At 38.6% G+C, this 27,163-nt stretch overlaps 1 protein-coding gene across 20 annotated transcripts in view; it reads left to right on the top strand.

Moving 5' to 3' along the window:
- The first annotated feature begins 385 nt into the window (after positions 1-385).
- Positions 386-27,163, top strand: part of gpat2 (glycerol-3-phosphate acyltransferase 2, mitochondrial) — a 186,889-nt gene continuing 160,111 nt past the window's right edge. For 8 of the 20 annotated variants that reach the window (XM_085179077.1, XM_085179079.1, XM_085179076.1 and 5 more), the window contains exons 1-2: positions 386-540; positions 10,300-10,365. The gene's annotated coding sequence lies outside the window, so the exon portion shown is untranslated. Of the gene's footprint in view, positions 541-563; positions 688-10,299; positions 10,366-12,155; positions 12,273-27,163 lie in introns of those variants that run through there. The other 12 variants (XM_085179078.1, XM_085179063.1, XM_085179065.1 and 9 more) reach the window with 6 other exon arrangements.

Raw genomic sequence — 27,163 nt, 5'->3', positions numbered from 1 at the left:
AAAATTAACTAATGAATAAAAGCCCCAGGTCTCTTTAATTCTTTTCATTTATTGCATATTTATTACTTTTTACTTTCTCCCCAAATTTTTGGGATACTTATTTTATTTATGTATTTAATTTTATCTTGTTGAATGAGAGAATTTTATATAATTTATAAAACAGAATTTTATTTTATTAGAAATAAGAACTTATACTTTGCATAGTATAAACCACCTGTATTTATGTATATGTGTATGTGACAATAAAACTACCGCTGCTTCTGAAATATAAATTATTATACATTATACAGATAATGTATAAAGGATCGTTTCCAACACCTTGTTGAATCTATTCGAATATTGTTATATTGCAGGTATATAACATTTTCACAAACAGCAAGGAGATTACACTATTCCATTTCCGGTAGACATCTTTGAACCTGAGTTAGATCAACTGCACTTTTCTTAAAAGCTCAGTTATTTTTCTACGGTCTCGATTTTGCTGTATTTTTGGAGGGGAGTAGGGTCTTTGTGGATACAGGAAACGTGTTAAAAACTCCGGTGAGTTATTTTTTAAGCACACTGTTGTGGATTTTAAACGCTTACCTCAGAAAAAACAGATGCTGTGATGTTCATTGATTGCGCACGCGGGGCTGCTAGCTTCTGAGCTATCTGTGCACAGGTGCTGTGGAGCGCTTCATGAGGCAGGTGAGCAGATGTGAGAACAAGTTGACCCACAGGACTTTTGATATTTGCCCAAAGCTTATTTAATTGGCACTTTTTTTGCTCTGCAGCTGTAAAGATAAAACACTCCAGGGGCTGCTGTGTTTGTTTTGGGATGGTAAATATCAGAAACGGGCAGCATATGGTGAATCACGAGCCCAGTCATCTTTATCTGCTCAGTCGGTAAGGCCAAGTTAGCTAACAGCTAACGAGCCTGCTCAGTCTGCTGTAAATCTAGGGATAGCGTTTTGTTTAATGTTAATTGCCCTGGGTAGCCAAAAGACTTTCTTAGAAGAAGCATTTATCTCAAGTGCTTTACAGTGTTTACAGGTGTTGTTATGCTGGGATAAATGATTGTGCCCATTTTTTTTTTTTAAATTTTTGCTGACAGTGCTGGTTAATGTTTAAATAATAATCACATCTTTTTTACCCTCTAGTAAGATTTTTCTTTTTCTTTTTTTGGTATATGCAGCATTTAAAGTAGAAATGACAAAAGCCCACAAGGCCAAATAAATATCTAAAATACAGTTGAATTCACAACTGTAAATGCTTTTTTTCTGTTGGTGTCTAAGCAGTAGGAAAACAAAGTGTTTTTTTTTTTTTTATTCAAATATTTTAAATGTCAGCATTTTGCATCCATGTAAACAGATTATATTGCAGTACATCAAATGTTTGGATTAGGTTAATTAACTGGGCACTCATAAAAATACTGAAATGGAGGGTACAGCAAGTAATATGGTTAGTGAGACTTGCTATGATATATGGTTTGGAGATAGTGATGCTGACAAAAAGATAGCAGGCAGTGCTGGAGGTGGAAGAGGTGAAGATGCTAAGATTTTCACCAGGAGTGACCAGCATGACAGGATTAGAAGTGCATCAGAGGGACACCTCCGATTGAGGAGTTTGGAGACAAAGTTAGAGAGACAAGGTTGAGATGGTTTGGACATGAGTAGAGGAAGGATAGTGGATATACTTGACAAAGGATGTTGAATATGGAGCTACCAGGCAGGGGAAAAATACGAAGATATCAGAGGAGGTTCATGGATGTACAGAGGACTGGCGTGACAGAGGCGAGTGCTATGGACAGGGTGAGACACATTCAGATGGGCGCCACAGAGATATTTATAAAAATTATGTGAGTTTTGCATTCATTTCTTCTTTCTTTCATTTGATGTATTTTGGCTTTTTGTTTTAATATTGCAAGTTTTGTAAATTCTGTAAAAGTGATTATTGATATTATTACCACATTTAAGAAAAGGCCTATGCACTTTTTTCTGACATTCTGCCTTGGCTATTATGTGGCTGTTTAATCATAAAAAAAACAACAACATTGTGCTTTAGTCAGAGCCTACACATAAAGGAGGCTCTGAAATATTAAACAAGTTAACAAAGTCAGCACAGATCATAGTCTGTGATACTTCGGCTTTCAGCCAGTTTCACCAGATCTTTCTTTCTTTCTTTCTTTTGATAACTTCTTCAGAGTATTTTCATGTGCTGCTTTTAACCAGCTGCTGAGCCTTTTCACATTATACACAGTTGCTGGTTTAGTACAAGATTTATGGCTGGGCAAATTCAGCCCTTGATGCTTTTTTAGCAATAAGAATGATAACATTTTCATCCCTTGGTTTGCAGAGAAAAAAAACTGCACATCTCTTCACACGGTGGTGATTTAAAAAAAAAAAAAAAATCTGATAACCCTGGATTTTCCACAGGTGTTGTGCAACTTAGCTGCTGTAATTCACTGCCTTCAGGGTTTTTACAGCTGTGCCGTGTTTATGTCAAAATAGACACAGACTGTGAGTTTGGCACTGCAGCCCTGCAGAAGAGGTGAGGAAACCACACTGGCTATCAGGTTAAATTGAACCACAACCACTGACTAATCAATAATTAAAATATTATTAGGTTTAAGCCATAATTTAGATTCTGTGTAAATTGTTTTCTTTGTGATGGCAAATTCATAAATTGGAACCACCTAGGAAATGTTATAAAATCATACGCTTAGTTTTCTGTTTTAGCCCCATCATTACATGAAATTTTATTTTAACATAATGATTTTGAAAGTGACCCCAATTATCTGCACTAACTCTCAAGTAGTGACATAATCTCAGTGTTGAAGCAAACCAAGTGCATGTTAGTAGTAGTGATATGATGGAAGTGATGCAGAATTTAAGAACTAGCAGTGACAAATATATTTTGTCTCCAAAAGCTGTCTGTTTTATTCATTACGAAAATTTGAACCAGATCACAAAGCTCCACTAAAAATCTGTTTTGTCAATAATCATGTGAAGACAAGTTTGACAAGCCAGCAAGAAGTAGATATTCAGAAATGTTCTTTATGATCAGTTTAACAAGTCTGTTAGGATAATGTTGGAGAGAGTGCCCAAGTACAGGACTCAAAGGCTGTTGGTTCATGCAATGTTCATTGCTGATGCCAAAAAAATGGAGCACTGAGTTTCAACGGGCAAGTAAACAAAAATAGGAATCCACTAAAAGGGCAGAAAAGACACATGGAACTTAAAAGCAAAGAAAAAGATGAGACTATATATACACCATTTGGGGTGACTGGACTAAGGCTTGAAAGACATACAGGTGCAAAGAGTTAGACGAAGGTAAATGTATTGAGAGTGCAGCAAAGCAGGAAATAACATTAATTCTGGATGCGAGAGAACATTAACCTTCAAAGAAAACATTAAGGAACTAAAGATAGGAGAGAAGAAGGTAAAAATTAAAACCAGAAAATATAAGAACTGAAAAACAATAAGTGTGTTACAGACACCCAGGACCAAAACAACATTGGCAGTTACAGTATATCCATATTTTGTTGAACAAAGACACAATTTCTGTAATTTTGCTGCTGTACACGACCTCAGTGGATTTTAAATCCGTCAATATGAGATTGAGATGCGGACGTTCAGCTTTAACTCGAGGGCTTTTACTGCAGCTGCTTTCAGTTGGTTCTTCTTTGGAAGTCCTTTTGCTTTTAGTTTTGTGTTTCATAACTGAGAAGCTGCTATATTAGTTTGAGCTCAGGTGTCTGAGTTGGCCATACTGAAGAGCACCCCATTGCTTTGTCCTGAGAATCTCTTGGGTTAGGGCTGTGTGATATGACCAAAATCTCATATCCCGATATAAGACATATCATCCTGATAACAATATATATCCCACAATAGTGCATTTTCTGTAAATTCTGTGAATCTCGGGCAACTCAACTTGTCTGAAGTGTTTTCAGCTGGGTGTTGTGTACCTGGAGTTGAGTGTTTTGACCGATGCATGAAACTATATATTCCTAGATATTTTATTTTGATCACCTGACAGTTCTTTTTTGCTTCTCATCCGTAAACTCTCTCCATACTCTTTCATGTGATTCCTGTAGGTAGGTGGTAGAAGATGTTTGTTGTGTTTGAGTTTGTGGTGGGGACCAGTTTGCGGCATAACTACAGTTTTCTGCTCCGTGTCAGACTCACCATAACCAAACCATGTCCATGCTACAGAGGTCCTTAATTAGTCAGTAATTAGTTACTGATTACTTTTTTCAAGTAACTTGACCAACACTGATAGTGGCCCATTAACACTGGAAGCCATATGTGCCCATATGTGCTGTAACATTTTTATTTAAATTTTTTTCTGTGCAGATTTTTTACAAATGTTGTCTGTAAATGCCTGGACATTGTGTTCTCCTTTTATGTGCAGATTTTTTACAAATAACAAACAAACACTGAGCACACACACACACACACACACATAAACACAAAGCAAACTGGAACACACCACAAACAACAATAATAGTACATACGGTCATGGGATAAGATTCACAATAAAACAAAATTGTCCATAAAAGAAAAACGACTTCTTCTACCTCGTACGATTAGCTTAGCTTTTGTGGGCTAAATAACAGCCATTTCTCCCACCTTTTCTCTCCCACCTCTTTTTGAAGTGTTATTGCATATGTCAGCTGTTCCTAAACATGTAGATTTTTAACAGTGTGTCTGAACAAGGTGTTCGTGGGTCGGTTGCTCTGGGGCCAGCACTCAGTGATGGCTTTTTTGCTCGCTTCTTTCCGCCTATCTTTTTGTCTGTGTGAATTATTTCATTTGGAAAGTGTCCAAGGTAAAGGCCTCTCTGTTCTTGAGTGAGTCCAGCAGTTTGCACCTTTTTGTAAACTTTCTGTATATACATTTATGAAGATATCTCTTAATTGTAGACCCTGACTTCTTGAGAGTGTCCTTGAGAGGGTAAGATATTATGATTTTTTTTTTCTCTTAACCATGGAAAGAATTCTGTGATGGTGTACAGGAGATAAAATACATCTTTCTGAAAGTGGAACAACATTTAATTTATTCCTTTGTTATGTTCTGCCGTGTGCAGCTACCGAAACTCCCATAGAGGTTCATTATCTTGTTAATAGTGTTAGCTCCTCTTTGTGTATGATGCTGGCTTGTGGGCTTCTCTGAGAAAGAAACAAATCATATAGGTTTGGCTTCCTAGTATAACTCATAAACGTACACCTTGAAGCAAATAATTCATAAGCTGGAGAGAAAATGGAGTGGGGAAAGGAAAATTTGCTGCTACATAAAAAAAGCTAGGACATGTTACTGGGAACAACCCCTAGAGTTTTTTCAGCACTGCAACTGGGCTGACAAAGAAACAGAGTTTGGTTAAGCCACTTTAAGTAGACATTACTTGATGAACTTATTTACAAATAATATTGTAACTGCAAACTACCAACCCACAAATAAAGCTGTCAGATAAACAAATAAAGCAAATAAATAAGAATAAATTTAAATAACAATAATCAAATCAAAATAATTCACGGCTGTCCCACCAACTTATGATTAAGTAAAGCAACTTCAGTAACTGCTGATATTATTTAAGACTCTCTCTCCAATCAGTTTTTCTATACTAACTTCATTAATTCTTCCCCCAGTGCAGATTCAATGTGTCTACCAAACCCCGTTCCTACTAGACTGTTCAAATAAGTCTTACCATTAATTATGTCTTAAATTTTAAATATGATAATTTTATCTCAATTAAGAGGATATGTTGAGACATTCTCTAATCTACTGCTGCTACACACCCACTCCGACACACAATGAATAAGCAGTGCAGATTCAAACTTTAGAGTTAGTTAAACTTGCACACAAAAACGATCAAATTCAGTACAAGGACACACAAATACAGAGCCAAGATTAAACCTTAGGGCGTCTCTTTAAGTAAGAGTTCAATTATCAGAGCACCAATCAGCTGATAAACAGTGGACATTAGGTTTGCTTCTAGAACAGCTTAATTACTATAAACTCGACTAAATTCAGCATCATTATACAGAGAGCCATCACAGCCTCCTCTGTCCAGGTCAGGTATCTATGCAGTCAGAGCATTACTTGCCTTTGAGATCCAGCCGAGGTTGATCAAAGTAACTGAGCTCACCTACATGTACAGTGGGGCAAAAAAGTATTTAGTCAGCCACCGATTGTGCAAGTTCCCCCACTTAAAATGATGACAGAGGTCAGTAATTTGCACCAGAGGTACACTTCAACTGTGAGAGACAGAATGTGAAAAAAAAATCCATGAATTCACATGGTAGGATTTGTAAAGAATTTATTCGTAAATCAGGGTGGAAAATAAGTATTTGGTCAATAACAAAAATACAACTCAATACTTTGTAACATAACCTTTGTTGGCAATAACAGAGGTCAAACGTTTACTATAGGTCTTTACCAGGTTTGCACACACAGTAGCTGGTATTTTGGCCCATTCCTCCATGCAGATCTTCTCAAGAGCAGTGATGTTTTGGGGCTGTCGCCGAGCAACACGGACTTTCAACTCCCGCCACAGATTTTCTATGGGGTTGAGGTCTGGAGACTGGCTAGGCCACTCCAGGACTTTCAAATGCTTCTTACGGAGCCACTCCTTTGTTGCCCGGGCGGTGTGTTTTGGATCATTGTCATGTTGGAAGACCCAGCCTCGTTTCATCTTCAAAGTTCTCACTGATGGAAGGAGGTTTTGGCTCAAAATCTCACGATACTTGGCCCCATTCATTCTGTCCTTAACACGGATCAGTCGTCCTGTCCCCTTGGCAGAAAAACAGCCCCATAGCATGATGTTTCCACCCCCATGCTTCACAGTAGGTATGGTGTTCTTGGGATGCAACTCAGTATTCTTCTTCCTCCAAACACGACGAGTTGAGTTTATACCAAAAAGTTCTACTTTGGTTTCATCTGACCACATGACATTCTCCCAATCCTCTGCTGTATCATCCATGTGCTCTCTGGCAAACTTCAGACGGGCCTGGACATGCACTGGCTTCAGCAGCGGAACACGTCTGGCACTGCGGGATTTGATTCCCTGCCGTTGTAGTGTGTTACTGATGGTGACCTTTGTTACTTTGGTCCCAGCTCTCTGCAGGTCATTCACCAGGTCCCCCCGTGTGGTTCTGGGATCTTTGCTCACCGTTCTCATGATCATTTTGACCCCACGGGATGAGATCTTGCGTGGAGCCCCAGATCGAGGGAGATTATCAGTGGTCTTGTATGTCTTCCATTTTCTGATGATTGCTCCCACAGTTGATTTTTTCACACCAAGCTGCTTGCCTATTGTAGATTCACTCTTCCCAGTCTGGTGCAGGTCTACAATTCTTTTCCTGGTGTCCTTCGAAAGCTCTTTGGTCTTGGCCATGGCAGAGTTTGGAGTCTGACTGGTTGAGGCTGTGGACAGGTGTCTTTTATACAGATGATGAGGTCAAACAGGTGCCATTCATACAGGTAACGAGTGGGGGACAGAAAAGCTTCTTACAGAAGACGTTACAGGTCTGTGAGAGCCAGGGATTTTCCTTGTTTGAGGTGACCAAATACTTATTTTCCACCCTGATTTACGAATAAATTCTTTACAAATCCTACCATGTGAATTCATGGATTTTTTTTTCACATTCTGTCTCTCACAGTTGAAGTGTACCTCTGGTGCAAATTACTGACCTCTGTCATCATTTTAAGTGGGGGAACTTGCACAATCGGTGGCTGACTAAATACTTTTTTGCCCCACTGTATGTGGGTGTACAGAGCTTTGAAAATGCTGGAATAAAAAAAACAAAAACGTCCGCTCTGGAAACACAGTGTGCCTTTATTATATGGCTACTGCTAACCCCAAATGATAGTGAAAATTATTCTCATTATGATTTAATGTTAGGTGAAATTATTATATTTATAGCACATATAATTGCAGTTTATTCTTGCATGGATTTTCTTTTTGGATTTGTTTAGTGGAAAGATAGTCCCGCTCTCTGGCTGGAGACTCCTGCAGGACTCAGTCCCATAAATCTGTAGATATACATTTACTTCGTGTGTGCAGAATTACTGGGAGCATAAATCCCTGTGATAAGCTTCCTCCTTCCTTCCTGTGCTGCTGCTTTTTTAAGGAGATTGTTTTTCAAAAATGCTGACACATGACAGGGTACAGTGGTATTACCAGATTGAACAAAATATTAGCCTCAGAAATAAAATACTTGCAGGAAGGATTTCTAACCATTCATCATATTTCTGTATGGTTTTAAATAAGATTGTGTGGGATGAGCGCAAACAGGCAGACATATTGATATCGTAACTGTAGTCTCAGGACTATATTAGCATGCCAATACTAATCAATTGATGTGATGTTCCACCTGAACTTATTACCATTACTATTAATATTATTATTATTGTTGTACCCACTATCTGGCAAGAAAAAAAATACCTATTGGAGGATAGTAGATAAATAACATTTGTACTCTTAGAGACTCGTTTAATAAAAATCTGACATCAGTGCAACAATATACTCCTTTCTGTTGCAGAACTTAATAATTCTGAATTAATATCTGAAGAGCCCCCGTAACTTTCAGTAGTTTTTATTTTATAATAAGAGTTTGATTTTTATGCTCTCTGCATCAGATTGCACGTTTCTCTACTGATTGACAAACTAAACTATATCACGATACAGCTTGGCTCACGCTGATAAACTAAAAATGAATTTTTCTGAAAAGGTGACTTCATGGGAATTTTTAAAAGTGATAAACGATGCTGTGATCAAGGTTAGATTTGGTCACAGATTTGATGTCATATTCTATCTCAAATAAAAAATGGTAAATGGACTGGTTCTTATATAGCGCTTTTCTACTCTTCTGAGCACTCAAAGCACTTTACACAACTTGTGCATTCACCCGTTCTCACCCATTCGCACAAGCACATTGTTCTAGGTGCTTTCTAAGTAACATTCACACACATTCATACTCCGATGGATTTGGCATGCAGACTGGGGGAAGCCAGGAATCGAACCACCAACCTTCCGATCAGTAGATGACCTGCTCTACCGCCTGAGCTACAGCCACCCAAGGACATAATTAAAAGAGATAATAAAATGCGCATTTAGATAGAATATGGATTACTTCAGCAAACTCGGCAGTGCTTTTTGACATACCATCTTTCATAATTTTACATTATTAAATAAACTGGCAGATGTATCTGCAGCTGTCTGGCTTATTATGAGCATTTAAGAATAAATTTAGTCATTTTGAAATGGAATCACAAGTGTTTTCTGCACGAATATCCAGACAAACATAAAACTTTAATTGATTTTAGAAGCCTACTACTTGCAGCTTTCTTGCTATGCATATTAGGGTAAAGGAAAAATGAAAAAAATAAAGTGAGACAGTTTTCACCCTCTGACTGTTACTACGTGAGGGAAGCCTATATGTGTGTCATCTTACATGAGCTGATCCACATTTCAAGTGGCTGCATGTGTACAGGGCTGTTCAGCGACAGTTGGTAATGAATTGGATTACCTTCAATAAAACAGTAATGTCCAGCTGTATACAGTTTGCATATATCATGGTAAAAAGAATATAGTGTTCGTTCACTGCAATCAATTGAGCTCTTAGTCAGAGGATTTCTCTTCCTCTCACATCTTATCCCTCTCCTGTCTCATTTGTCTTCACTCGCTGCATTGATGTCTTCCTATTACCACTGATTTGACTTGTCTGTTAGTGAATACCTAATCACAGTGAAGATGCCACGCTTTCATTCCTTGAAGGCTTTCTCCTTTGCTCTCATTTCATCGTTGGGGTGACAACTGTTCCTTGCTGGAAGGGGAGATGTGCCACATTCAGTTTACACAGCCATAAAAGAAGCCTGTGCGTGGCATGACCTGCTTTGCACACCTGCCTACACACAGACGCCCATGCGCATGCATGTATTGTTTGAAATGTAATGTTAAAGGATTTCTTTATGCACCCAAGGACAGTTCTGTAGGTAGCTTTGGGGGTGCCTTCGGGGTTGATCTCAATGTCTTGGTCAGCAGTGCACAGCTAAGCTATGGAAAAATTTATGAATAAGTGATGTAGCCGCTGTCCTGTCTAGAAAATTCATTTTAACCTTATCTCTTCACTAACTCAGTCTTGGTGTCACTTAATTATGGGTAAAGTTAAAGCTTTTCTTTCTGGCTCATGTCGCTAAGAAACATATTTTGTAGTGATAATTTGACAGTACCAAGACTTTGTGTCATATTTGTTGATATTTTTTAAATTTGATCTCACCTTACTTAATGGTCCTAACAAGTATTTTTGATTCTTTCAAGACAGCGCTGAGCGTCCATTCTCCAGTGGTCTTCACCTGACAAACCCTGTTGCCGCTTCAGCTTAAGGTAGGACAGATTCTGTCTTTGCCATCATAGTCTTATGAATATGTTGGCACATTTGAGTCCATTGTTTTAAGTCACTTCCAGTAAATGCTCTGGAGGGTCAGCTGTCTTTGAGATGTTAACGTCTTGGTCAGTGATCTGAAACTGTTCTGAATAGGTAACTTAGTTGCCATGTTAAAAGTGACCATAGCAACAGGAAGTTGTTGTCACCAGGGTTTTAATAGTTTTGCAATTTTCATTAGTTTTTATTTTTATTTTGTTTTCACTTCAGATTTTCAATTTTATCAGTTTTAATTAGTTTTTACCAATTGTTTGCTAGTTTAGTTTAGTTTTTATTTTTTTGAAAATCCTTAGTTTCAGTTTAGTTTTGATTAGTTTCAGTTATAGTTTTAGTTGTGTTTGCAATAATTAAGTGTAACAAAATCCCATTTTCATCATATCAGTCATTCTCTTCTGCTCATCCTTGGGTATGTTGCTATTCCAGCTACCATACTGCACCCTGGACAGGTCGCCTGTCTGTCGCAGGGCTAACATGCAGAGACAGACAACTCACATTCCCACCTATGGGTTCTTTAAATAAATAAATAAATAAAGGCAGATGAACAACCATTGATACCAGGCAACTATAAAATGTATATCTTGGCCCCAATGAGACTATTAACTCTTGCAGCACCGGGTGTTCGTAATTTTGGTTCAAGTGAATTGATAAACTTTTTGAAGGCAGTTGACTCACACAGTTGTGTAGATATCCCAGTCCTGTTGTCTCGGGATGCATCACGCTGCCTTGCCTGGGGTTAGCTTCTGTTTTCTGGGGATGAGGGTTGAGTGTGCTCCCTTACCTTCTCAAGGTAAGCTAGGTTAGCCTTCTTGTGTGAGCTTTTCAATTGCACTTTAAGGTTTGTGGGATTTTTTTCCCTTTAGAAATGTCCCTCATAATTTGTCTGTTTCCACTACAAGACACTTGCTTTATCCAAAACACAGTCATATTCAAAGTAATCCCAAATTGGACTCTGGCGCTTTCTTCCGACTTTCTCTGACATGATTCTGCGCGTGGATGGAGCAGCAACACAGACGACTCGACTAACGTACTTGCCACCTGCTGGCATAATTAGACAGCAAGAAAAAAATCTGGAAACTAAACTTCATTTTCACCCTTGACTATTGTATGACACGCACACATCAACGGAAACTAAACACATTTTTGCTATAAATTCAGTTAATTTTAGTTAGTTTTGTGAACACTCATTTCAGTTTTAGTTAGTTTTCCTTTTTTGTTTTTATTTTTATTTCCGTTAACGAAAATGTTTTTTCACTTCTAGTTTTCGTTATTTCGTTAGTTTTCGTTAACGATAATAACCTTGGTTGTCACTATTACAAGTATTTTTGTTAACAGTGGCAAAAAGAAACGCTCTTTGAACTTTGAATGTGGTGTTTTGAGAGGAATTTAAAATAAATGAAAGTTCTCTGATCACAAATAAATTGTTATCATATAGAAAAGATGTCTTTGTAAAAAAAAGTTTTGCGACTTTTTGACACCCCTCATACATATTTTATAGCAAAACAAAATTGGCCAGCCATACTCGGTGAACACTATGATACATTCAAAATTTATCTTTGCATCTCAAAGCCTGTGCATGTCTACTCCTATTTTAAATCCAGTAGTGCTACAAAAGAGCATGAATATGGCTCAAGTCTTAGGATTTTTTTTTTTTTTAAAAGAAAAGGACACAAACTTTTTTTTTTTTTATAAATTTAACAAGTTGTATCTTGTGTTTATGTGTTGCTCTGCACAGCACTACAGAGGTGCAGCAGTTATCTCCATCTCCTCACAACAAGAACGTCTTGGTGTCTAATCCACAAGCTGGCTGGAGTCTTTGTCTGTAGAGCTTGCATGTTCTCCCTGTGCCTGTGTAGGGTTTTTCTTGGTACTCTGGCTTCCTCCTATAGTCCAAACACATACATGTTAGGTTAATTGGTGACTAAACTTGCCTGTGGGTGTGAATGGTTGTCTGTCTTTCAGTTTTAACAGTTTCAGTTTTCCAGGTTGTACCTTGCTTCTAGGATAGACTACAGCCCTCCTATGACCCGGAACTGAAAAGGCAGTTAAGAAGATGGATGGATAGATTTTTTTTTAATGCTTTATTTTTGGAAGTGTGGTTAGTGAGTGTGCTAAATTCTGTTCAGCCTGAGATCAATCATTTGTAACACAAAGACAAAAAAAAAAGATGTCAAGAGTAAGAAAAATAAATGACGGGAATACTAAACATGGGGAAGGGGTCGGTAACAGACTTGTTAAATATTTGTACGTCCGCTCAGAGTCACTGGCACTAGAGCGATACAAAGACAAATCACCATTCTGGACCTGGGCGAGAATATAGCCTATTTAATTTGCATTTGAGTTTTAGAAGTGTTGTGAAACTCGATCCATCTCTCCATTCTGTTGTGACACGTGTAGTAGCAGTGCAGCTAAGCGAGTTAGTGCAGATGTCTCTCTCGGGATTGTTTTCCAACTCCTGCTGCGGGATCCTTAAATGCTCCCTCGGACAACAAAAATATCTAATCTCTGGTATTTCTGCCCCAGGGCCTCTTACCATTTGGGCGGACCTGAGAGGCCTGTGATGTATGTGCCTAAGAGCTAGGGCTGGGAGATATGGCCTAAAATCCATATCGCGGTATAATTTGAAGCACGTGCGGTAACGATATATATCACGATATATTCTTTTCTTCTGTATAACATATTTTCCACACTATAAGCCATACTTAAAATCCTTTAATTTTCTCAAAAATCTAGAGTGTGCCTTATGTATGAATTCTGGTTGTGCTTACTGACCTCGAACCGATTTGGGCGTGCAGAAATCTGTTAAAAAATGTTTTAGTACAACTTTGGTAAGCCACACTGCTTGATTGATTGTCAGAGCATTACGGCTGCCGTAGTGAGGAGCTTCACAGAGTAATCTGGGTCCAAAACTCTGTCCGCTTCAGGTCCCAAAGTCAAACAAACACTGAGAGTTAAAAACGGTCTAAATTCTTCCATCTTTAATGAAATCATCAGCGTTGCTGCTTTACCAGGTGTAACAATTTAACATCCATGCATCCATGAAAACAGAAGTTAATAAATTTAACGGAGTTAGAAGTTAACAGGAAGTTAGCTCGCTAGTTTCCACCTAAACATGACATACCATGTTCTGACTGAGAGATTTTTGAAACTAATTCAAACGTACAGCTCTGCTACCACTTCCAACATAAATGAAGACAGAAAACTAAACAGCAGTGGCGTTTGCAGGGTTACTGAAGTTGGACTACCTGGTATATAATGCTGTGCTATGTGATTGCTAGCGACACAGCTATGTTAGCATAACATTAGCACAGTGAAGCTGGAGGATGAACGCCAACTTTTTTCCACTCATTAAAAGTTAACGTGACGGATTCTAGTGGTTAGAGACAGATGCAATCGCATAGCAGTATGCTATACACGGGCCAAACTTCAGTCAGGAGAACAACTGAGATTATCCACAATACGAGGTTAGTTATTAATATACTGCAACAACATGGGAATAGAACAGCTGCGAGAGAATTCAACATTAATGAATCAATGTTACGGAAGTGGAGGAAGTATAGTTTTTGGCTTTCCCCATATTTCAAAAGTGCTTCATCTCTTTGCCATGACTGTCGCCCGACATAATTTGCAGATGATAATGGTTGTAGCCGCTGCGATGCTTTCGACCAAAACAGGCGCAGCTTGATGACATCATCAACACGCACTATCGCGGTAGAGCGGTATAGTCAAAATCGTTGGCCAAATTTATATCGTTTCTATCGTATATCGTTTATATCGCCCACCCCTACTAAGAGCCATCCTGATTTCATGCCCATACAAACCCTTTGAATATGAAGGAGCAGTGATTGTTCTCTGAGCACCCTCTGAATCTGTAAACTCCTTATCCTGTATCTAAGGTTAAGTCCAGCCAGCATATGTAGAAAACTTATTTTGACTTTTTGTGTTCAGACTCAGCCTTCCTCTTTCTCCATCTAAAAGCTAATTCATTTTATAGTAACTCTTAAGACTTAGTTTGTAGTTTTAATCTCATTGATTCCAGTCATATGTCTAACTTCTTTGGCTTAGTTTTTAGCTGCACAAATACGACTAACCCCAGAGATATAGTATTATGAAAAACACATTAAAAAGCATCCTGGGGTCACACATTTCAATTAGATGTGGGCTAATTGTTTTTAGTGAGAAAAGGGGTTAATAATGCAGACTCATCCCACCACCTCTTCTATTATGCTTCAGGAGTCTTGTATAATCAATTTCTACTCTGTACTGTTTTCAAAAAATCTTTCTGAAAAGCACAGACTCACTTCCTTTTTACAACTCGAGCCCAGATAAGTAGAAGAGAACTTCAACACCCTCCATCTAGAAGAAGTAAATCTCTATAGTAGTTGAACCTGTGGAAGGAATAAATGTTGCCTACAGCTGCCTTTGTCTCCAGAATCATTGGGTCTGGTTCACTTTTGGTAGCACATGACGGTTGGCTGTCCTGAAAATTTAACATTTGAGAGCTAATGTTATTATAAGCATACAAAAACATTTCAGCTAATTTAAATAAAATTAAAAGTAGGGCTGCTCAATAATCAGTGTTGGGACTAATGCGTTATTAAGTAACGCGTTACTGTAACTAAGTTATTATTGTGGTAACGAGCACGGTAACTAGTTATTATGCCAAAATCAGGAACGCGTTAGTCGTTACTGGGATTTAGATAGGGTCGTTACTCGTTACTTCGTGCGGTGGCTATCGCGGAGCTTCCACAGATTCTGTAACATTAGCAAGTGGTGGAGGCAGCAGGTGGATGAGAGAAAGGGGACGCAGAAGGAAAAGAGACCCGAGGCGGCCGCCGGTCCAAGTGTGAACTGAACTTCAGGTAAGAAGTTATGACCTGCAGGCTATCCGAGTCAGATATAAACCAAGTTTAGGTGGAGTTTATTTTCGTTATTCTGACTTTTTCCATACTGCGTACTAGCTAGCATGACGGAGTTTCTATACAGCTGGGTGGGTGCTATGAAGTTAATGATGTTGAACTTTATTTTGTTCATAAGTTATTAGAGTTGCCAACTGTCCCGTCTGGTATTCAGATAAAATATTACGCGTTTCTTATTGAGGTGAAAAGGAACAGTTTGTCCCGTAATTCAGCTACAATGAAAAAGACACAAAGCTGGAGTTATTCTGTGTCTTTGCTGCACAGCTGCCTCTTCTTCTTTCATTCTCCCCCCACCCTCTCCTGTTTCTACTTCAATCATGAAAACTGATCAATGATCAGCTGATCGGCTCTCTTGTTTGTTTATCGCCCACTTTGCGCCAGAAAGAGGAAACCAGCCAATGTCACGTTAAACAACAGCAGCACGTTTAAGCTTGATCAGCTGTTGTTAGAATTTATTTAATATAAATTTCTAGTATCAGCTGATGTTTGCTGGAGCCACAGCTGCAAAAAAGCTGCTGGTCATGATGTCGGTTTGTTTATCTGGTGAGAGGGAAACATGAAGATGAAACCAGGAGATGTCCTTACTGAATCATCAGAGCTGAACAGGTGATGGAGAAACAGGTTTACCTTTTAGGTGACATAAATGAGTTGAAGGGAAGTTATGAACTGTTTCTGAGAGACAGATAACCCCAGGATCCTTTTTTAGGTAGCTGACAGCTGGTAACTGTGCAGGTGCGGATCTAGCAAAGTTTTGCCAGGGGGGCCAGGTAGGGCATTAACAGGGAGAGGTGGGCACAAAGAAATACTTTTCTTTCTTATTCTCATTTAAAATGTCTAGCTTTTAAAAAATAATTATCTGAATCTTACAACAAACGATTGATAGATTGATGCATATATACCATCAAGACAGTGTACATCACTGTCACAACAGCGTTTGTTTTCATTCAAAGGCTTTATGATTTTTCCTATAATGGTGGGCCAGTCTCTAGTCAAAATGCCCGGGCCGATTTTTTTGTCCCAGTCCAGCCCTGTATGCAGCTCATCTGCAGTCTGGTGTTACCTACATCTTCCTATTCAGAAGGCAGAATTTCCGAGTTCTGAGTACAATCAAAGCACCACGACTGCAGTTTTTGTGTTGGATGTAAAAGGCGCACATGACGCTGTGACGTAGGCTAGAATCATGGCAGCGGTCAATGATGGTCCAGGCGTGGGATTTCTCTCGTGGAAATATGCACATTATCTTTTCCTTTCTATTGGTAGGTGGCACAGTGCACTTGTGGCAAGTAAGCAAGCTAGAAGACTGTAAAAGTTATGGAAGCAACACATTAATAAGAGAATTCTGAGTAAAACCAAAGTTACTTTCCCTAGTAACTAGTTACTTTGAAAGTAACGAGTAACTTGAAGTAACTGAGTTACTTTTGATAGAAGTAACTAGTAATGTAACTAAGTTACTATTTTAAAGTAACTTACCCAACACTGTCAATAATCAAATTTTAATCTAAATTACGATCTGGGCTTTCAACGATCATTAAAAATGACTGAGCCGATTATTAGCACCTCCCTCGTGCTTTACTCTCGCGCTGCTCCGTGTGGCAAATCGAGCGCACCTCTCTGCGTTTCAAACACGCGTCACAACAATTAAGAGGACCCGAGGAAAGCTCGGAAAGCTAAGCAGAAGTTATTTGGAGAGGATAATGGCTGCTGAAGAAAGAATGCCGTTGGTTGAAAAGAGAGGTAAAACAACTTCAGTGATGTGGAAACATTATGGGTTTGCGGAGTCAGACGTGGATCAAGTAGACATAGTGTGTAAACTTGGCTACGGTGTCGTAGCTGCACCACAGAGCAACACTACAAATTTATTCAATAATTTATTTCAATCAAAAGTTACTACTTTCAGTGTTTCATTTTATTTTTGTTCAGGCAGCAACTTTAGTTGACATGCCTCAATGTCAGTTTGATGCAATTGTGCATTGTGTGGCTACACAGCTTGCCTTGATGTTTGGTTATTTGTATGCATAAATATTATGCAGTATTTTGAAGTTCACTAAACATAGATGTTTACATTTTTCATTAATTTTTTGTATTGCAAACATTTGCACTGTTATCAGTATTTGCACACTATTTTATATTATTTTTTGACAATCTTTAAAGCCATTATTCAATACATTGTTATTGTTAAATAAATATAAATAAATATTGTCAAATAATCGAGATCTCAATTTCAGTGAAAATAATCGTGATTATCATTTTTGCCATAATCGAGCACCCCTAATTAAAAGCCAGACTTAAAAAATAAAAATAAACTGAAATAGTACTTGGTTGTTTCAAAACTGGCCAATTTATAATAAAGTTGTAAAGGAAATGTATTCAGTGTTAGTTTTTGTATATTTGATTAACTTTGTCACAATAATGATGAGGGATTAATGCATGTGTGTGCTGATACAAGGATGTCTATACTGTATGATTGTAAGTTGTGTGTTTGTGCTGAAATACATGTTGTGAACTTCATAAATGGTAAAATATACTGGAATCAGGCAGTAACTCTGTACACTAACACTAAGGCGAGGTACAGTGATGTGCAGAGATCTTTAGTCATCGTTTAAAATTCTTTTTATTTTGCTTTCAGGGATCTAAGATCTGAACAGTTGCTCTCCAGGTTTAATTAAGTTTTTAAAGTTTGGGGGGGGGGGGGGGGGGGGTTTCGTGGAAATTGACTGCTCTTTCAATCACTTTCAGTCCACTCTTTGTACCTGATCATTTTTTAAAGGAATGCCACTTGACCCATGAAACATAGAAGCATAAAACGGCACCTAACACAAAGGATGAACCAATTAATGTTTACACATAACTGACAACTTGGCGAAGAACTAATTTTAAATGATATCTTTAGGCACTTTGTTACCAGCAGTCTGTTGCAAAAACAAATAATTTGTTCCCATTTCTTTAGTCAAGTCTTTGAAGAACAACAAAGATAACACAGTATGATAGGCATAAAATGGTATTTCCTGAAGACTTATTAGCCAATGATTTGGCATATGTCAACATGGTGTGCAGTGTGTACTAAAATAATCTGGACTAGTGCAGGACAGAAGAAGCACTGGGCCTAAAAATATCTGCAGGACATGAACAAAATCTGAAAGTCGTGTCCTTTAACAAGTAGGAAAAAAATTACAGACCTGACACAAGACCTAAGAGATGCATCTGACCCTTCAGTTGATCAATCTACTGTTTGCTGAAGCCTCATCAGAAATGGTCTCAATGGCCGTCAAGAAGGCTCATGCATGACAATGTTCTCAAACATGCTTCTAAAAGCATACCTCTAAGGCTACGTTCACACTGCAGGCGAAAGCGCATCAAATCAGATTTTTTTTTTTTTTTTTTTTTTACCCTATGTGACCCATATCCGATGATGGTATGACAGTCTGAACGGCACAAATCCGATATTTTCAAATCCAATCTGGGTCACTTTTGTATGTGCTACTGAATCCGATACATATCCGATGTTTTAGAAAGCGACTGCTGTTTGAACGGTCATGTCGCATTAAATCCGTCTTTTACATCACTGACACAAGACAGACGCCAATTATCAGCGCTGGAGAAGTGCCCGAGAAGACGTCACGAACGCTTCCTGGCCATCCAGTGTAGATGTTAGTGAAGCTGTTATTATGTAAATAACAAAATAACTTAAAGCAAAAATTGGGAAACGTAAAGTCCGAAGTCTTTATATTAAGGGCCATCAGTCAAACAATATTGTTTGCTCTGGGTCTAAACAGAGCGCGTTGTGTGTGACGTCTTCTTTTGCGCATGCGGGCTGCTTTGAGCGTTCACACTAGAGCACGTTTGCTGTCGCATTTCATTTGTAGTGTGAACAAGCAGACAAAAAAAATCAGATTTGATAAAAAAAATCGGAATTGAGCATGAAGACCTGCAGTGTGAACATAGCCTAACACTCTGTCACTATCAGATGTGGATTGGCTTCCCCAGAACATTATTGAAGCAGTAAGCTCATCTAGACAGACAATATAACACAGAGTAAACAACATTCAAAGAAGTTTTTTCAATCTTTTTGAAGAAGCCTGGAGAAACCACTGTATTTGTGAAGAAATATTTCTAATATTATTATTAAATATTATTATTACTAATAATATTACTACTAATTACTAATATTGACTTTCAAACACGCTAGAATTGTACAAAACTATTTTTGCCACCTTTGCTGTATTTAACTGTATGTATGGAGATGTTTTAATAAATTGTTGCATGCGTTTTGCATTTTCATTGTGAAATATAAAGCAGTGAAGGGTGGTTAAAGACTTTTACACGGTACTGTAGTTTTTAAAAAGGCAAGCATAAAAATATCTCAAAGTGGGAAAATTGTTTGAATATGATGATAAATAAAGATTGTCTGACTTGCTATTATTATAAAAATAAGAACCAAGGTTCAAATGTACCAAAACTAAACTGAAACAAGCAAACCAGCTCTGGGGATTATATTAGAAGAGCAGTGTTTCATCATAGCTTACATCTGTATGTTTGCACAAGGGTAAGCCTGACTTCCTTACACATATCAGAGCAGCATTTCCATAGTTACTAAAATTGAAGTTATATCAGATTTTTGGTTACTAAAGTAAAAGGTAAACTATATTATGTCTTTGTAAAATTAAAAAGAGAGACATACTTAAGAGATGTCTTTAGTTTCTGTCTTTTGTCAATTTGGTCAACACAATAAGTATTGTGTACAAGTATTGATACTTTTACACTGAATACTAATCAAACTACTGAAATTACACAGATTAAAAACAATATTTTAAAATGAAAAATGCAAACTAACAAAATAAAACAAAACAAAGCTTTTATAAAACAACAGTTTTAACAAATCAGTCAATACAAGCAGTGGTACTCCTTGACAGCTTCCCCTATGTAGCACAGACTGTTACACAGTGCTACTATGTTTTAGACATCACAGACATCACGTTGTCACAGAAAAGCCAGTTGATGTTTTAGACCACATAGCTGAATTCTTATATACTTTGGAAATGTTAATATCAGTCTCATTCTTCCAATAATATTTGTATGTTTGAGGGAATAAACAATGATGAGAGGATAAAGTTATGCACAAGTTTGTAAAATGGAAAATTAAATTAACAATTATTATTTTGTAAAAATATTTCTTATTTTTACATTTTCATATTTTAAAGTATGTCATTAGTAGTAATCATATCTACAGCAGACAAATAATTATTGGAAATTAATAACAGCCCCCGAAGTACTACTCATGTCTCATTTTTTCTTTTCTTAAAAATTGTTATTAAATCTCAAGTCCCTGGCTCTTCAGTCTCTTACACTTAATCTAAATATTCTTACGGAGCTTATTGTACTTCTGTCCATTTTTGTCTCCAGTCAACTGACAAACTAACCTCATACCGTCTCTTATTTCTCCTGAGATGTCACTGACTTCTGAGCCACAGGAATAGGCTTGAGGGAGGCTTTTAATACTGTTGATCTCTTTTTACTTTTGTCCGTGTTTTGTGCTCTCCTGAAGCATATGCTCTCACACAAAGCCGGTATTCTCTCCCTTAACTGCGCATCGTGTCACACTTTTGCTTGCCAGGAGACAGAGGGTGGGCATCTACAGCCTTGTGGGTGTAAATGTATCTATAAGTATTTTTTTTATCTTAACACCCAAACCACCACTTCCACCACGTGCGATCAGCCATCCCTCGTTCTGGCCAAACTTGTAAACAACTTTTCATCTGAACTCATGCTGGTGGTATAAAGGGCTCTTTTAAATTTAAAAAAAAAAAAAAAAAAAAAAAAAAAGAACAGAAAACCTTTGCTTCAGTTTCTTACTTTACTAGGTCATGTGTGGGGATTAGGATGGAGGGGGGAAAACACCCAAATTACAAAAACAGTTACTGAGAGTGTCCTAGATTGATCATATTATTCAAAAGGAAAAAATGCATCGGTCAGTCTTGATGGTAATAAATAATATGTAATTCTGTCACACACACAAATATCCTAAATATCTTTTGTAGGCAAAAGAGAAATTAACATTGAAGTTTGCTGTTTGGTCATAGGCAGGGACCAGACTCTCATTAGCAGTGATGGTACTTGAGAGAGCCTCTTCCTAGTTGGACATAATGAGAAACATTTCACCACCGAGGAGTAGCAGCTTTACTTCACCCTATCTCTAAGACTGAGAACAGACACAGTTCAGAGAAAGTCCATTACTGCTGTTTGTATCCTGAATCTCATTCTTTGGATCACTACCCACAGCTCGGGGCCATGGGTGAGTTTAACCTTGAGACTTCTCCTTTTCTGGCTTAAAGCCACACTTTAAGACCCAGAGAGGGTAATTCTGATACTAGCAGCTCCGCACTCTGCTTAATCAATAGAGTCACATCATCTGCAAAAAGAAGTATTGAGACCTCTGAACTTTGCTGCCTCTCAAGTTCCACAAACTAAGCAAGTTCAATAGGACTCAATGGCTATCTTCATCTCTGGTGTCCACAATTTGGTTCAGGAGTTGCTACAGTGATGGACATCAAGCTTAAATCCATAACTCTGTATAGCCACTTCAGGAGTGCGCTGGAAGTTGATTATCTCCTAGACCAGGGATGTCAAACTCCAGGCCTCGACGACCGGTGTCCTGCAGGTTTTAGATGACTCTCTGGAAATAACACACGTGAATCAAATGATTAGTTCATTACCAGGCTTCTGGAGAACTTCAAGACATGTTGAGGAGATCATTTAGCCAGTTAAATTAGCTGTGTTGGATCAAGGACATGTCTAAAACCTGCAGGACACTGGCCCTCAAGGCCTGGAGTTCGACATCTGTGTCCTAGACTGAGCTGCTGCCAGATGCTCCCAATACACCCGCACAGTGCATGTAGTCCAGCCAGGCCTTTCCAGCAACTTCCCCTGATGCCTTTTCTAGCTCACCCAAAGGTAGTGATCTACAGATCAGATGATCATAATTACAGGGTCAACGATGAACCCAAGGCTTGGGGTCTTCAGGTGCCAAGTGAACTTGCAACATTATGTTTGAAAGTATTATCAGATATGAGCAATATATGATAATCACAGAAGCCACCACCTGGTTTCAGCTCGGCTCAGCTGTTCCTCCAGTCATGCCCCTTTGGGTTTCACGAGCTTTGAGAGTCCCCAGATGGCTCAAATAAAGTTGGGTACCTTGAGTGCTGAATGTTTGGTGCATAAGTGCAAATGACAGTCAGGGCCTGATCCTCAGGAAAATTGCGATGTATAAGCACTAAACCAGGGGGGAGATAGCAGTTCATTTATATCCATATCCATTTTTTGTGTGTTTTATTTCACTTATTATATTATTAAAGCCAGTAAAGGTTCTAGGTAAACTAGAACACATTTTGATTGTTCTGCCAGTGCCTTGAACTGTATTGCAATTTGTTGGAGCCTATAAATAATGTAGTTAGCACTGTGAGGTTTACTGATTCATAAAAAGTATGTAGAGAGGAAAAAACCCCCAGAAAAGATCAAAGGGAAACCACCGGCACATAGCAACGTCAGTTTTGCAGCATGAGGCTAAACAACTGATTTAAAAAGGTCACTGTTACAGCATGTATAAAATAAAATAAATACAGTTTGCTCTATAAAGAACTGCAAGGCAATGTTTCAGTAGATTTAGCAAGGACATTGTAATTTTTTTTTTTTTTTTCCATGACTCCTGCCTTGCTTGCAGTGGACATTGATGGACATCAATTAAATGCTTTCTACAGTCACATTACATTTTTCTGCAACATGGTAATGTAACTGTACTAAATTCAGTAATCACATTACAGTTGTGTTACTTCAGTTTAATACGTTTCTTCAGTTATCTGTCTGACGGGCAAGTAGAAATGAAAAATGTCCCTTTTGTTCTTGCTACACACAGCTAGCATGAAGTTAGAGTGATGTCAAGCTGAATACATGCTAACCAGCTGAGCAGTCCGAGCCTGATCTTTGGTAGTAACAAAAGCAGTGATGAGCAGATACCGTCTCGTAGCATCATAGAATTCATTTCTACCCAAACATGGTTCTCCAGTAGAATAACCAGTATTCACAGTGAAGATCTTTTTGAGCTGGTTTCAACTTTGCTGTTGGCTTGGTTGCTATACTTGGACATTGAAAGATTCAATGTGTGCCCTTGTTAGGATAGGAATTCATACCAGTGTGTGGGACTGTAGCCTAAGTTTAATATTGTTAAGTGGTAATTATGTGACAGTGCATTTCAGGTCATGTTATTGAGTAATGTGAAAGTAATTCAAAAACAAGTATAGCAAATTACTTTTCCCTGGGAGTAATTAAGGTAATGCTTTACTTTTACAAAAGTATCAAGTAATATGTAACACATTACTTTTTATGTGGAGTGGAGTTGCTTACATTTGAAGTACATTTGTTTTTAGACTCTTAGCTGGCTCTCAGAAGCTGTCTCAAAGTGCATTTGATACGAGCACAATCAGTTGTGCATCAAGGACTTGCTGACGTAAATTCATTTCCATACCGTTGGCCTCTGTGTACCAAAGTCCTTTGTGGAGCTTTGTTTGTGCATTGTTTATGCCACTTCACATTGTAGTGCCTGCAGGACCATCACATCTGCATGATGTGGAGAGGTTTGTGGAGTGTTTATTTGTTTCAATATCCCTGCAGGAGTCTGCTTTTTAATAGTGCATGAGCAGCTTCATACCTCTACCAAATTAACACTCTTGTGATGTTTTTGTAATGTCTCATTCCTGTTTGTATTTCAATTTCACTGTCCTCCTCTTACACCACTTTTTTTTCTCCATTTATCAATTTGTTGTTTTTCTTCTCTCTCACTCCCCTTTTCTGTGAAACTCTTCTCAACCTCTCCCCCTTCTGTCACTATGCCAGTCACCTGGGAGTTGGGGTGCATTTGCTTGGATGTTTACCCTTATCAGTGATAAACTGTTTGGCTTGATCTGAGAGAACAGGCCTGTCATTAAGAATGGTTTATCTGATTTGGTGTTTGGGGAAGCAAATTTGCTATTATTTTTATGTAATTAAGAAGAATTCCTGTGGGTTGGCTTTTCATTCAGTGTTCCCGAAAGTATGCACGGTATCCAAACTCTGTCTAGAGTTTTTTGTGTTGTAGTTTCTGTACTCTTTCTCATAACTGTCTTCATTCTGCCTCATTAGGGTTCCCTGACTAATTGAGATTATTCTTTAAGGCTGTATATTAGAGTGAATTTGCACTGATATGCCTATCCATTTTATACTGGTTAACTGCATCTGGATTGTGGGTATAGAGCTGCCCAGATCTTACTTTTTCCTCATCATTGCCTCCAGCTCTTCTGGGGGGGATACTGAGGCGTTTCCAAGCCAGCCAAGAGCTGTGATCTCCTCAGATCATGGCTAAGCTCCCGTTGCCTCCATCCCTTAAACACCTAAACACCTTACCTGTCGAAGAGGCAGAAAAGAGCAGAGCAGAAGACAACACACTGAACTTGCCTTCTATTGATGTGGCAGGGTAGCAATGGTATGGAAAAACTGTAATTAGCATAGAGGTTCAATAACTGACCATCTCTCAGATCAGCCAGGCAATTATTCGTAATCACATCCTCAAGTCCCCCAGTGGAACAATATAGTCCACAGAAGATGATGGTCTCTGTAGATGGTGGACCCACACAAAGATGGCTCCACATAGTTTTTCCTGTTCACCGGGTGATACTTCCATCCTTGGTGAGGTAACTGGAGTTTGTGATGCTATAAAAGTTGTCTTTGGAGTCACACCCGTACTTGAACTAGACGCTTTTCTGTGTATCGCACCAGAAAACATTTGTCCTTCCTCCTCAAGAGTCCATTGGCCTGGACTGACATAATGATTAGCACACCAGGCTTCAGTTTGTCTTTTTTGCTTTCCCTGTTTTATTCAAATTAAGTTCTGTTCCAAACAAACTAGCCATAAGCAGAAGTGGCCCTCCAACACAAAGTCTGCATCAGCCAGGTTTACAAAACACACATAGTGAAGGTGCAACACCTGTTTTTTGTTCAAGTCAGGTCCACACACTTGCAGATATTAGTGTGTTAAAACTGATTATCCTTTCAGAAGAACACACAGAATTGAACCGTGCCAGTGTTCAATGTTCAATTACAATGCTTCCCTAAATCCTAAATGGGGCCTAATCATTGCAGAGTGTTTTTAATCTTAAGGATTTTTTGAATGACGACAGATAGTAGAATTTTGTAAATAACAATAAAATTAAAACAGACCAGGCACATTTTGAACACGTAACAGACATGTTAATTGTTCTATTTGATAGTATTGTGCATCTCTTTAGATACCAAAGTTTCTGTTGTTCTTCAGAGAAAGGTGAAGGTGTCCAAAAGGTCATACAAGTAAATTCCCTCTTATTGTGAATTCAATTAGCAGCTACAGTAAGACTCCACATGCAATTACACTTGTCATGGTGGGTGTATAGGCTGGATTGGACACACACACACACACACACACACACACACACACACACACACACACACACACACACACACACACACACACACACACACACACACACAGCCACTCTTCATCACAAAGTGACTGTTTGTGTTTTGACTGTGTTATATTGTGACCACCATCCTGCATCGCACAAACATGGTCATGATTTCTCTCAGTTTTCAGTGGGCTGCATGGAGGCAGCTGACACAGTCCAGCTGAATTCTGCCTGAGCCCGACCCTTAAAGCGGGCCAGGGTATAAAAATCAAACACACTGGACTTAAGGGATCAGATACGCTTTGGCACATCACGGATGTGTGTCAAGCCACTCATTTAGGCTCAAGTTACCTTGGAAAGTCCTAGCAGGGGAATCTTGCCCCTGATATTCTAGGTGTCTGAGCCCATCCAACGTGGTAAGGGACACAGATGTATCTTTCACAGATGAATACCCAGAATTGCATTGACTTGAATATCTTATAATCTTAGTCGCCACATGTCCTTACAGGCTAGTTCAATGTAAAGATGTGTTTCTCTAACAGTTTTTAACCTTAATTGTACCTAAGATGAAACATACTCTAACATACACTGGTCCTCATTTGTAGCTGGATAAAAGAGCAGCACTCCACTAGCCCGCAGAAGCTGGATTATTACAAAACCACCTAATTTTTCATTCTGCATGTAATGTGGCCCAGTTACTGTTGTTTACATTCTTTCACTGACAATTAGCATTATTTGCTGCCCTCACATTGACATGTTATCCTTTTGTGGACATTTTTGTTGCATTCCCATGACATTAATCAGCTGCTCTACAGGGCTCTCAACTTTTTGTTAGCATGTGTGCATGCTTTAGTGGATACTTGTTTAAGTGCGCTAATGGCATAGTGCTGTGTGTCATGTCCAACCCCAGTGGCTGTCTTTCGTCTTTTTTTTATGCGTTTTTTTTTTTTTTTGCCCAGCGTAGGGCTTTCTTTCCTCTAATCAAGCTACAGTAAAGTGAAAGGTGTGAAAGAAGCCATCTATGTCCACTGTGAGCGGCCATCTTTGAACAGAGGCGGTGGTTTACGACGCCTTAACGCCCACTCACATCCTGGGCCATCTGACCTCAGGAATTTGCATGATAAGGTGGGGCCAGGTTTCACAATGAACTCACCCGAAACTCTGGCTGATTGGGACCCACACCCAGTTTCACACCTTGGCTCAGGCGATTAGAGGATCATCAGGGGGTCCTTTTGTCCCTCTGTGGGGGGATACTCCCACTAGGTTTAAATCTGGGACTCTCCACCATTTGACCTTAGAACTGAAGAAGCTTCTTGGATGAGAGGTGAAACGTCTTCAAGCAACTTAAAGAAGTCCAG

The sequence above is a fragment of the Neolamprologus multifasciatus genome, chromosome 12 (assembly GCF_963576455.1).
Source record: "Neolamprologus multifasciatus chromosome 12, fNeoMul1.2, whole genome shotgun sequence".
Taxonomy (NCBI): domain Eukaryota; kingdom Metazoa; phylum Chordata; class Actinopteri; order Cichliformes; family Cichlidae; genus Neolamprologus; species Neolamprologus multifasciatus.
The sequence above is the reverse complement of the archived record's forward strand: the minus strand, read 5'-3'. Positions and strand labels throughout refer to the sequence as shown.